This window comes from Pongo abelii, chromosome 5, assembly GCF_028885655.2.
Source record: "Pongo abelii isolate AG06213 chromosome 5, NHGRI_mPonAbe1-v2.0_pri, whole genome shotgun sequence".
Taxonomy (NCBI): domain Eukaryota; kingdom Metazoa; phylum Chordata; class Mammalia; order Primates; family Hominidae; genus Pongo; species Pongo abelii.
The window spans coordinates 135,768,415-135,781,396 of NC_071990.2; the positions used below are offsets into that span (position 1 = coordinate 135,768,415).

General features: G+C 41.1%; 1 protein-coding gene and 1 pseudogene across 1 annotated transcript in view; one reads left to right on the plus strand and one right to left on the minus strand.

Annotated features, from left to right (window-relative positions):
• Positions 1-12,982, minus strand: part of LOC100447685 (uncharacterized) — a 108,283-nt gene that overhangs the window by 40,082 nt on the left and 55,219 nt on the right. The gene's annotated exons all lie outside the window — the stretch shown is intronic.
• Positions 9,728-9,836, plus strand: LOC112134030 (5S ribosomal RNA; annotated as a pseudogene).

Below are 12,982 nucleotides of genomic sequence, written 5' to 3' on the forward strand. Positions count from 1 at the left end.
TGTAGCAACTGTGAAGCCTGGATTTCCCCAGGATGAGGTTAGGGTAGCAGGCTGCTGCTTGTCACATGGCCTCAGTTCAAAGTCACACCTGCGGGGGCCTCCCGTAAAATTTACCTATATATGGCCCTCCACAAAGCCACAAACACAGAACTCAAAATGGCATTCACCACTTCTGAGATGCTGAACAGGAAGGAATAGCACTGTTTTTACAAATTAAGTGCACAGTATATGTCACAAGGAGGAAATAAACCCTATGAGTTTGAACTTGCACATCCTCTCAATACTGAAAGATTAATTTTGGTGGCTGAGGTTAATAATACGGTTATTCGTGTTTGGATATGAATGTAACTCGACCGATTGGGAAAGCAGGTGCTAGATTGATGTACCATGCCTGAGACCCATGAGTCATTGTCACTGATTTACAAGCTGGCCTTGCCATGAAAATGGAAGCCAGAGCCAACTCTATGTCATACAATTTATGCCATTCACTAAAATTATAGATAATTTCAGCCTGTGCATTTGCAAAACAGTCTATGCCATTTTTGCTTTAAACATCTTTTGTACTTGGTCTCTCTGACTTGTCTAAATAAGTATTATCATTCATAATAACCATTACCAATCCATTATGCAACATCATGAAAATATATACAGCTTTTAGATTTAATCCATGAAATAAAGCCTATGACTTCTGCTTGCATCTTTGATAAATGGCCAAGTTCTCACAGCTGTTATGATTTCAATTATGAAGAAAATTGGAACTTTTGCATTCTTCAGTGGCTAAAAATCACTCAGAAAAAAACACTTGTTCACATAAGCTATTTTTTTCCCTCGTGTGTATCATGAGCCTTGGGTCTGATTAGTGTAGTTGATTAAAGCAATGTGCCAAAAGGCAAAGGGCCCTTGTTAAAGCCCAAGGAAGGTCAGTTAGATTAACTTCCCAAGTCTACTGAAAATCTGTTCTATTAGTAGTCTTCAGCCAAATTAGGCAAGGGAGTACAAACAGATCAGTACAAATCCAGTCTTTAATGCTAGCAAAATGTAGCTCAAATCACAGTTAACATTGATACAAGGTCAATAATGTCATCTTCCTGTACAAAGACAGATGATACACATGCAGAAGCATCTTAGAAACATCTGCTCTCCTCCGCCTCTTTTTTTTTTTTAGATGGAGAGTCCCTCTGTCGCCCAGGCTGGAGTACAGTAGTGAAATCCCAGCTCACTGCAACCTGGGCCTCCCGGGTTCAAGTGGTTCTCCTGCCTCAGCCTCCCCAGTAGCTGGGATTACAGTCATGCGCCACGACGCCCAGATAGTTTTTATATTTTTAGTAGAGACAGGGTTTCACCATGTTGGCCAGGCTGGTCTCAAACTACCTGCCTCGGCCTTATTTACAAGTTTTGTTTCCTCATATACAACCAATCTCAACAGAGAGAACTCCCTAACTCTGATCCAGGTGGGCTCTGCCTCATCAAGAGATTAAGAGTTCTGAAGTTAAATGAACTACAAAATGAACTTCAGCTGTAATACATTGTCTCACATCCAAACTGCTTCCTCTCCCTTTCTTTTTATCCCCCTCTCCCTTCCACTACTATTCTCTGAAGCTTTTCAGTTCTCTCAAATCTTAATTTTATTTTTTTCCTCAACAAGAACAAACTTGGTAAATAACCAAGATTGTTCGTGGTTTCAGGCTCCTCTTTTTAATCATTTTTCCCATGTCAGTAATGAGAGCTCCTGAGTTAATATTATGCTTTCCCAAACCTGGAATCCTTGTCTTTTTTGCAGAAGAAGAATCAAGCGTATTGTATGAAATCTCAAGCATATTTATCCTTAACAAGGTCAGAGCCATAAACCTTAATCCAAAACCATAAACCTCCCATGGAAAAAATTTCTGGAATTCAACTCTCTCGTCTATTCTTTATTCCTACTGATACCACTTTTGTGATTGAAACATGAAACAGATCCTCATCTCCTAAAGATGATATATAGAAATTGTTTTAAATGCCTTGTGAAAACCCTTAATAACCTGAATTCTGTTTCCCAGTTGAGCTATATTTTCCTTGCTCCAAATTTACTATGTCATTCCAGGCCTCCAGGCCTTTGGTTATTTGTCCCATCTGTCTGGGCTTCTCTTCCCCGCCCTTCCTTACCTTACTAACTTACTCATCCTTCACTTCTTAGCTTAGATTTCTCTTCTGCTGAGAAGCCTTCACTGGCCCCCACATTGTCGGCTATGGGAACCCTCTTATGTGCAGTCTCTATCTCCCCGTCTTCTAGCACTTGTCACAGTGTGTTGTAACTGCCTGGTTGCTTGGATTTTCCCCGTCCTGGAAACACAGCCTAGGGTGCTTACTGCCAAGCTTCTGATAGAAACTCTCAATAAACACCAGCTGAGAGAATAAACCAAGGCTTTGCTGTGTGCTGGGAGAGGATTCAGCATTCTGGTATCTGTAACCCTGTTACATAGGTGGTCACTACCTGAAAGGTCTGCTTTCATGCTGGTGTCAGATTTGCTTGTTTTAAAAATAACTCAGGGCTGCTGATACATGCAATTCTAAGCCAAGGAGAGAACCGTAATGGTCATCAATTTCTTTCTTTCTTTTTTGTTACTACCAAGTTAATGCATTTAACGTTTTCTAATCTACAAAGACCTATAACCTCTGCTCCCTGCGTTACTTAACTAGAGAGCTACCTATCTGCTACTCATCAAACCCAGCCAGAGGTGCCAAGTTCTTGCATTTTTTTTTTCTCACATAGAAATCTAGATGAATCCCCTGAAATGGTCATTTTAAAATCAAGTCAGAAGGAAAACAACAGGAAATACTCACCAGAGTAAAAGAGAAAAGTGAATCGAGGACAGACTTGTGTATTTACAACTCTCAAGGCCAATGAACATTGGAAAAGCAAAATAAATGATAGATAGCAAGCTGTGGAATTTGGCTTGACCTTAAAGAGGGTTTTAATATGCTCTTATATCACTGTCTGCTACTCAAGGTCAATAAGAAAAGTGTGGTTTTCTTACGGAACAGAGCTGAGTCACTTATATAATACCAGTGCATTTCGGTTGATTGTGATGATTCTTTCAAGAGATGATGTCACACAAATTGAGTTTTGCTTGAATCTTGCCTAAAAATAGTTTGATTTATTTACTAGGTCAAAAAGACAAGGGGATCTAACATCAATGACAAGTAAAAATAGAAAGATTTATTTATCCTGAACACTATGGACAAATGTGTGTCTCAGCACATTTAGGGGTTTATCTAAGGCTCTTTGTGTAAGTAGAATGAACCAGAAGCAATTTACTATATGTGAATAAGAAATATCAAGGTGATATTAATGGTTTTTATTTCCCTTTTCTGTAGAAGATTTGTAAGAAGAGTTTTTTCAGGTCCCCAAAGGTAAACTTTAGGATTAAATTATATGGTTTTAAGAAATTATCACTAAATCTTTCCCCCATTTTTTTTAACCTTTAAAAAATTTTGTTTGAAACAGGATCTCGCTCTGTTGCTCAGGCTGCAGTGCAGTGGCAAGATCATGGCTCACTGCAGACTTGACCTCCTGGGCTCAAGCTGTCCTGCCTCAGCCTCTCAGGTAGCTGGGACTATAGGTGTGCACTACTATACACGGCTAATTTATTTCATCTTATTTTTTGTAAAGACAGGGTCTCTCTATGTTGCCCAGGCTAGTTTTGGGTTCCTGGGCTCAAGCAATCATCCTGCCTTGGGCTCCCAAAGTGCTGGGATTACAGGTGTGAGCCATTGCACCCAGCCCTTAGAATCTTCATATTTTTGTTTAATTTGTTCTTTATAGAGTAGTTTTCACTACAGGGATGTTACTTGGTAAGTTAAATTCTATCATTTCAATTAACAACCCAAGAAAAATATTTGTATAATGATAAACTTTGAGGAAAAAGAGAAATAATTGCAAAAAAAAAAAAATGAATTGGCATGCAGTTAAACTTTGCTTATCCCTTAAATTTTGTTCCTGCTTATAGATTTTTAGTAGTTCGTACAAAGTCTTCTTTTAAAATTTTAAAAGTCTCAAAACTACTAAAACAGGATATTATTTTAGTGGAAAATAGCCGTATGGTTTCTGGGAAGGATTTTACTAAAGGAATAAATTTAATTAGAAGCAGGAAAGATTTGGTTACATACAACAAAAGCCAACAAAATACGCTCAACCCCAGGGGTAAGTGTAACTGCTGGCTAGAGATTTCCAGGAGAGGACACGGAGTAGTTTCCCTAGAATATTTTATGTCCTAAATAGCCTGGATGGAGTCCCTTATTCCCTTCCAGACTCATCACTGGGAACGTGGCACACTGGTGGGCTATAATTCCCTGGAGAGCTTACGAAACAAAAATCAAGTCAGCTACGAGTGCAGCCAGAAACTTGCTTTACCCCCAAGTCCTGACCCTGAAACTTAATTTTTGTGACTTGAATTATGTCTCTCTCTTTAAAATTTATTTATTTAGAGATGAGGTCTCACTCTGTCACCCAGGCTGGAGTGCAGTGGTGCAATCATTGTTCACTGCATCCTCAATCTCCCAGGCTCAAGCAATCCTCCCATCTCAGCCTCCCGAGTAGCTGGGATTGCAGGCGGGTGCCACCACGCCTGGCTAATTTTTAAAATTTTCTGTGGCAATGGGAGTCTTTCTATGTGACCCAGGCTGGTCTAGAACTTCTGGGCTCAAGTGATCCTCCCACCTCAGTCTCCCAAAGTGTTGCGATAACAGGCGTGAGCCACCATGCCCAGCTAAAGTATGTTTCTAAATACAGCAGAAGTATGTACTTCATGGTAGGTGAAGCTATTGTTTGGTTGATGCTTAGAGAAGAGAAAGGGAGTCCATGCTATCTCTTTCCACACTCTAAATCCTGAGATATAAATCTTTGGATTCCTAATCCTCACCCCTGGAAGAGAGGGCAGCACTGACTCAAACAGGGGTGACCTCCTGGCTCTAGGAGCCCCAGGAAACAGGATTGGAAACATGGAAGTACTGGAGGAGAAGGATTTAGGTTCCTGGTTATCAGGCTCTCTGGCTGCTCACACAATGTGCACGTTGCACAGACAGTAAGCCAGTTATATTCGAACTCTTTCACATGAAATTCTTCTCTTGGGAACAAGGGCTTGATCAGGATCTTTTTGGGAGAAAGAGTGTGCCGATTTTAGCTTTCAGCTAACGTAGATATTCTCTCTCTGTTAGCACAAGAAACAAATCTGGTTCATTTTTGTAAATTTAACAACCGAGACTCAGATTAAAAAAAAAATTGATTGCGCCACTGCTTTCCAGCCTGGGCAACAGAGTGAGATTCCACCTCAAAAAAAAAAAAAAAAAAAAAAAAAAAAATGCCACAGACAGGATTGAAAGGGAATTTAAATCTATATAGAAATTTAAATCTATATAGAAATAATTCATCTAAGTTTATTTAGTCTGATCATTTGTTTTATGTGCTTTCTCAAGGATAACATGGTTGAAAATTTAGTGAAAAATAAGGACTATTGTGGGTGATAAGCTTAGGAATCACCAGACACCTCTCTCCAGAGACCATAATACATCATGCCAAGAACAAAAAACTGGGAGAAATGAGCAATTTGAAGTACTGTTATTTTAATCCCCATAAGCCTATATAAAATTTTTTTTGATATAAATTAAAAGAAACCAGAAATCTATAAAGCCATCTGGCTGATTTAAGTATATCTTTTATAGCATCTTTTTAAGAAAGATCAGAAAAACTCGAGACAATATAAAAGTATGTCAGTATGGAAACTATTCCTAGCTGATCATTTTACTTCCAAGCCTTCTGGGCTTCAAAGGGACAGCTCAACAATTTTGAGAAGAAATATAAAGGTAACGATACACCTTCTTGAGCCTAACAGATGGAGTAAGACATTTGAAATGCTGAACAAGCGATATGGGTCAGAATCCATCCCAGAATTGTATGAAGCCAGCTTAATTAAAAGTGCTTTCTAGGCTGAAGCAGAGCATCACTTGAGCTCAAGAGTTCGTCTTTTTTTTTTTTTTTTTTTTTTTCCTTTTTGCAGAGAATGAGGTTTCGCTATATTGCCCAGGCAGGTCTCGAACTCCTGGGCTCAAGCTATCCTCCCGCCTCTTGCCTCCCTGAGAGCTGGGATTACAGACGTGAGCCACCGCGCCCAGCCGAGCTCAGGAGTTCGAAACCAGACTGGGCAACAGCGAGACCTTGCCTCTACTAAAATTTAAAAAAGAAAAAAACAATTAGCTGGGCGTGGTGGTGAAAGCCTGTAGTCCCAGCTACTTGGAGGGCTGAGGATTGCTTGAGCCCAGGAAATCGAGGCTGCAGTGAGCCCTGATTGTGCCACTGCACTCCAGCCTGGGCAACAGAGCGAGACCTTGTCTCAAAAAAATAAAAACATTTCTTCTACAGTGCCCCTCTATTATTGTCTTTGTAATTTATTGTCTTCCTCCTTTGTAAAGGAGGAAGAAGAGGCAGTAACCTTATATTTAATCATGTCAACAACTCAGTGTTAATTCTTCTGTTTGTAGTACCGTGGCTAATAAATTCAAATCTCATGGATCCTTCCAGAGGACTCTGGCTTCACTAGGCCTTTAAAACCGCACACGGTGCCTTGGCTTCAGCATTTGGTCGCTGACTAAGCACTTTTCAAGCTGCCTTCAATTGAAAGACAGACAGCAGACTCTGAGGAAATCCTTGCTCAGCCAAATGTACCCCATATGAGAGGGCAAACTTAATGAGACTCAGTCCTTGGCATGCAGCGCCTCTGGAATGTGCGTGATTTACAGCCAGCATGGGCTGCAGAGTTTTCTGTCCTAGTCTCTCCTTTTCTGTCCTAGTCTCTCCTTTTTTTTTTTTTTTAAAAAAAATGCATCAACAAAGTATCAATTTTAGCTAATAAAGGCAAAAAGAAAAAAGAGCACACTAACTTTAGCACATGTATGCAAGGTCCAGGGAGGAGATAAGAAAATGAACACATTAGATTCACAACTGCAAGGAACTTAGAGAATACACGGACATGCACACACATATCACACAGGGCAGAGCAAACTGATTGACAGGCAGAAGTACAAAGTGCTGTGGGAGCAAAAATATTGTGTGTTTTCCATTTTCTTCCAAGGGCCTTTATTTGTAGCAATGGAATGGTCTCATGGTGCAAAATCCTATTTGTGATGCTGCCTGGCTTCCTATCAATAGGGTGGAGTTGTACCTGTTCACTTTCTACAAGTGAGGCTCCTGGTGGGTATGGTGTTTTCCCCAAACCCACAAGTAATAGATTAATATGGGATTGAAACATTTAAACAATATAAACAAAGCTAATGTCCTCCTTGACTCATCTCCTCCACCTAATCACTGGCCAGTTCTAATCCCTGGAAGGTGGTAATCACCATTGTCATTTGATATATATACTTCCACGTCTTTTAATTTACTTTTACCCACACATATACACGCACACTCATAGATAAACACACATATATACAGACAAGAAGAAAGTAATACAAAGTTAAAAAAATGTGATAATGGTATATACATGTTCATCTTCAACTTGCTTTTCTAGCATAATATACCTTGGGATACGTCAATATATACAAATCTCATTTTTTTTTCTTTTTTGAGACAGAGTTTTGCTGTTGTTGCCCAGGTTAGAGTGCAGTGGCACAATCTCGGCTCACTGCAGCCTCCGCCTCCCGGGTTCAAGAGATTCTCCAGCTTCAACCTCCCAAGTAGCTGAGATTACAGGCATGCGCCACCATGCCTGGCTAATTTTTTGTATTTTTAGTAGAGACAGGGTTTCACCATGTTGACCAGGCTGGTCTCGAACTCCTGACCTTAGGTGATCCTCCCGCCTCAGCCTTCCAAAGTGCTGGGATTACAGGCGTGAGCCACCACGCCCGGCTACAAATCTCGTTGTTTTTAATCACTGCATAGTGTTCTATGGTATGGATATGTCATAATTAATAACGCTCTACAAGTTTATAATTTGGTTATCTCCTGATGTTTCCATTTTTTCACCACTTCCAACATTGCAATAGATATTATTGTACCTATCTCAGTTATCACATAACCAAGTATTTATCTGGGGTAGATGTGGAGACGTGGATTTGCTAAATTAAAAGGTAAGAGATTCCCAGCTGGGCTCAGTGGTTCATGCCTATAATCCCAGCACTTTGGGAGGCTGAGGTGGGTGGATCACTTGAGGACAGGAGTTCAAGTTGCAGTGAGCCAACATCACGTCACTGCACTCCAGCCTGGGCGACAGAGTGAGACTCTGTCTCAAAAACAAACAAAGGCAAGAGATTTTGAATTTTTTTTTTTTTTTTGAGACAGAGCCTCACTCTTGTCACCTAGACTGGAGTACGATGGCATGATCTCAGGTCACTACAACCTCCACCACCTCCCGGGTTCAAGCGATTCTCCTGCCTCAGTCTTCCAAGTATTTGGGATTACAGGCGCCCACCACCACACCCGGCTAATTTTTGTATTTTTAGTAGAGACAGGGTTTCACCATGTTGACCAGGCTGGTCTCGAACTCCTGACCTCAGGTGATCCACCCTCCTTGACCTCCAAAAGTGCTGGGATTACAGGCGTGAGCCACTGTGCCCTGCCTTCAGTCTTCTTGAGTTGGCTATTACTAGGAAGTATGAGAAAAATGTCTCTCTCTGACAGAATTTGCCCATTTTTCTTTCTATTTCTGTTAGTTATTTCTTTAAATATTTCCATGTTATGTTAAGTGCATAAAGATTTGTGAATGTTTTATCTTCTTGGTAGATATTTTTCTTCAACATGAATATTCCTCTTTGGTCCTTTTTCATTTTTTTGTATTTTGTCTGATATTTATATTGCTAAAACTACTTTCCTTGTATTAGACTTTACCTGGAACATTATTATTTTCCAAATTGCCAGATCCTTTTACAAACATAGTTTACAATGTCCCCAGCTTTTGCTATGATCATTTTGGACTATGGTTTCCACATCAACCTGATCATCCTAGCTGCCTTCTCTTTTTCAGAGATACTTAATTATCCCTTATCTACACAATGGTATACTTTGTCTTCCAGCACAATTATAAGCTAAAGTGTGTGTGTGTCTGTGTGTGTGTGTGTGTGTGTCATCTAAGGCAGAAAGTAGAGATGACATTACATGGTCAGGCTGCCATCTTGATATGATCCTATGTTTTCCTTAACACCAGATTTCCTTCTCCGCCTTCACTTCAAAACATTCCTTTCCTTTCCTTCCAGCTTGGTTGATCTAGATACTAAAGGTGCTGTGAGAGATACAATACAGAATAGAGTTTGTGAATACGTTTAGTCAGCATACACCTCTCGAAAAACTACTTTTGGTCTCCATCTCTTTGTGGCCTACAAGTTGGTTTCAGGCTGAATACTACAACTTGTGTTCCACTAGCATGCATTATTTAGTAACAGCTTACATAGCTCTAAGTTATCATCTTTCCCATCTCATTCCCAGGAAGATCTGTTTAATTTATAAGCAGTCCATTTCAGACAGCAGTCCTCGGGATATCACAGTATTGCTGTTCTTCTGGGTGATTCGTTGGCATTATGAATACTCTTCTTTCTTCCATGGGTAAAACATGTTTAAAGGCCACTAACTGGGCTATTGGCAAAGCCTGGCACAAACTAAGTGCAATGTAACTCTTAGCAATTTGTGACCATTAAACATAGCATTTATAATGTGCTAGTTTTAAAGTTGAAAACAACAACAAAACAACCCACAGCCCATGTCTACGGCCATACCACCCTGAACACGCCTGATCTCGGAAGCTAAGCAGGATCAGACCTGGCTGGTACTTGGATGGGAGACTGTCTGGGAATACCGGGTGTTGTAGGCTTCGCCGTACGAGATGGCTCACGCCTGTAATCCCAGCACTTTGGGAGGCCGAGGCAGGCAGATCACCTGAGGTCGGGAGTTCGAGACCAGCCTGACCAACATGGAGAAACCCCCGTCTAGGCATGGTGGTGCATGCCTGTAATGCCAGCTATTCGGGAGGCTGAGGCAGGAGAATCACTTGAACCCAGGAGGCAGAGGTTGCGGTGAGCCCAGATGGTGCCATTGCATTCCAGCCTGGGCAACAACAGCAAAACTTCATCTCAAAAAAAACCAACCAACAAAACAAAAAACCCACAATTAATTCATAAAAGACTTGCACTTAATTTGCCTTCTTATTTTATTTAAAACATTCTTACCTCGTTTTCTATATTTTATCTTTACACATAGAATACAGAGTTTAATTTTATTGTACTTTTCCCTTTACCTCCCTTTTTTTCTTGTTTATTTTCTCTTATAGGTCATTAAATGCCAAGCATAGGATCTCAGATGAAAAAGGGATTCAGGGTTAACTAGCTGAGGCCTATCATATGATGTTAGAGAGGTTTTGTGGCTTGCCTGAATTCCTCCATTGACCCGTGGCAGAGCTGGCACAAGAATATGGGTCACCTGACTCCAGCACATGCACATCAATTTACGTTTACAAAAGATTTTTTAAAATATAATCTCATCTACTAACTACTAAAAAACTACTGGAAAGAAACCTGACGGTGAGTACATATTACCTCAATTTTTATAGGAGAGAACACTGAGCAGGAGAAATGAATTAATGATTTGCCTAAAATAATCTACATCAGGAGATGTCAGGAGAACAACCGAGGGTCTTTACTACCGGCTTCTGCATCTCACAGCCTCTCCATCTTCTAACCTTGCAACTTCACTTTCTAAAAGGACAGAGTTGCCTTTTCAATGATTTACTTCATCATTTCATTGTTTAATCCCTATAAAAACACAAAATATAGATTTTTTTTTTTTTGAGACAGGGTCTGGCTCTGTTACCCGGCTGGAGTGCTGTGGTGCCATCTTGGTTCACTGCACCCTCCTCCTTCCTGGGCTCAAGCAATGCTCCTACCTCAGCCTCCCAAGTAGCTAGGAACACAGGCTTCCACCACCATGCCCAGCTAATTTTATTTTATTTATTTGTAGACACAAGTTGGTCTCCAACTCCTGGGCACAAGCCATCCGCCCCCCCCCCCCCCTTGGCTTCCCTGGGGTTACAGGCATGAGCCACTGTGCCCTGCTGATGCATATTTTAACGATTAAAATAATAATTAAAAAAAACCCACCTGGCATGGTGGCTCACACCTGTAATGCCAGCACTTTGGGAGGCCGAGGCAGGCGGATCACCTGAGGTCAGGAGTTCAAGAATAGCCTTGCCAACACAGTGAAACTCTGTCTCTACTAAAAATAGAAAAATTTGCTGGGCGTGGTGGTGGGTGCCTGTAATCCCAGCTACTTAGGAGGCTGAGGCAGGAGAATCACTTGAACCCAGGAGGCGGAGGTTCTAGTGAGCTGAGATCGTGCCACTGCACTTTCCAGCCTGGGTGACAGGGCGAGACTCCATCTCAAAAATAAAATAAAATAAATAAAAAGGCTTAGGCCTGTAATCCCAACACCCAAGGGGGGGCAGATCTCTTGAGCCCAGGAGTTTGATACCAACCCGTCTCCACAAAAAATAAAATAAAATAAAATTAGCTGGGCGTGGTGGTGCATGGGGCGTGTAGTCCCAGCTACTTGGGAGGCTGAGGTGGGAGCATTGCTTGAGCCCTGGAGGTCAAGGCTGCAGTGAGCCATGATTGCACCACTGCACTCCAGCCTGGGCAGCAGAGCAAAACCTTTTCTCAAAAAAAAAAATAATAAAGTATGTGTCATTTTGATTTGTGATAACCTTAGGAAAAAGCCAGCAAAGTCTGAGAACCAGGTAATCGATTGCAAATTGGAGAATGATTTACCTGCTATCTGAGATAAAGGAAAAGGGTAAATCACAATGTTGCTTTAAATTCCTTCCAGCTCTTTGTTTATTATTTCCTTTTGTGTGGAATTTCACTGTGCATTGATTTAAACCCAGCTCCTATCAAATGGGACACAGAGTAGGCCCTTAAGTAAACATTTAGCACTAGGCATGTGTGCTCTGTATAGGATATGTAGAACCCTCTCTCTGCTTCTAAGTCATAAATAGTTCTTTAGAGTCTAAGAAATTGGCAAACTCAGGCTGGGCACAGTGGCTCAGGCCTGTAATACCAGCATTTTGGGAGGCTGAGGCAGGCAGATCACTTGAGGTCCGGAGTTCAAGACCAGCCTGGCCAACATGGTGAAACCCCATCTCTACTAAAAAAAAAAAAAAAAAAAAAATTACCCAGGTGTGGTGTCAGATGCCTGTAATCCCGGCTACTCAGGAGGCTGAGGCAGGAGAATTGCTTGAACCTGGGCGGTGGAGGTTGCAGTGAGCTGAGATCTCGCCACTGCACTCCAACCTGGGAGAGCTGTGTCCATTCATTTACATATTATCTATGGCTGCTTTCCCTAGAAGGGCAGAGCTAAATAGAAGTTAGAGACTGTATTTTAGGCAAAGGCTAAAATATTTACTATCTAGCCCTTTAGATAAAAAGTTGACTCTAACCCTTGCATCAGGAGTGATAAATAGATGCTCTTGCATTTAGCGTCTTTATTGTTTTTCATGACAAACTTAGAGTTGAACCAGCATCTGGCTAAAAAGCAAATGCACCATGACAAATGTTCATGGATCAGCAAAGTGCTAACCCAGTTATGGAAGTCTAATATAGTGTTACAGAGTCACAGGCTTAGCTAATATGTAAATCAGCAAACATGAGAAATAATGATTTATATTTGCATGACATTCTATAGATTAGGAAACATTTCATATCAATCTCATTTGATTTTTCCGATAACCGTAGAAAGTAGACAGGTAGGCTGGGCATGGTGGCTCATACCTATAATCCCAGCATTTTGGGAGGATCACTTGAGGCCAGGAGTTCAAGACCAGCCTGGTCAGTATAACAAGACCCTGTCTCTACAAAATTTTTTTTTTTAATTAGCCAGGTTTGTTTGTGTGTGCCTGTGGTCTCATTTACTTGGGGGGGGTTGAGGTGGGAGGATCACTTGAACCTAGGAGTTTGAGGTAACAGTGAG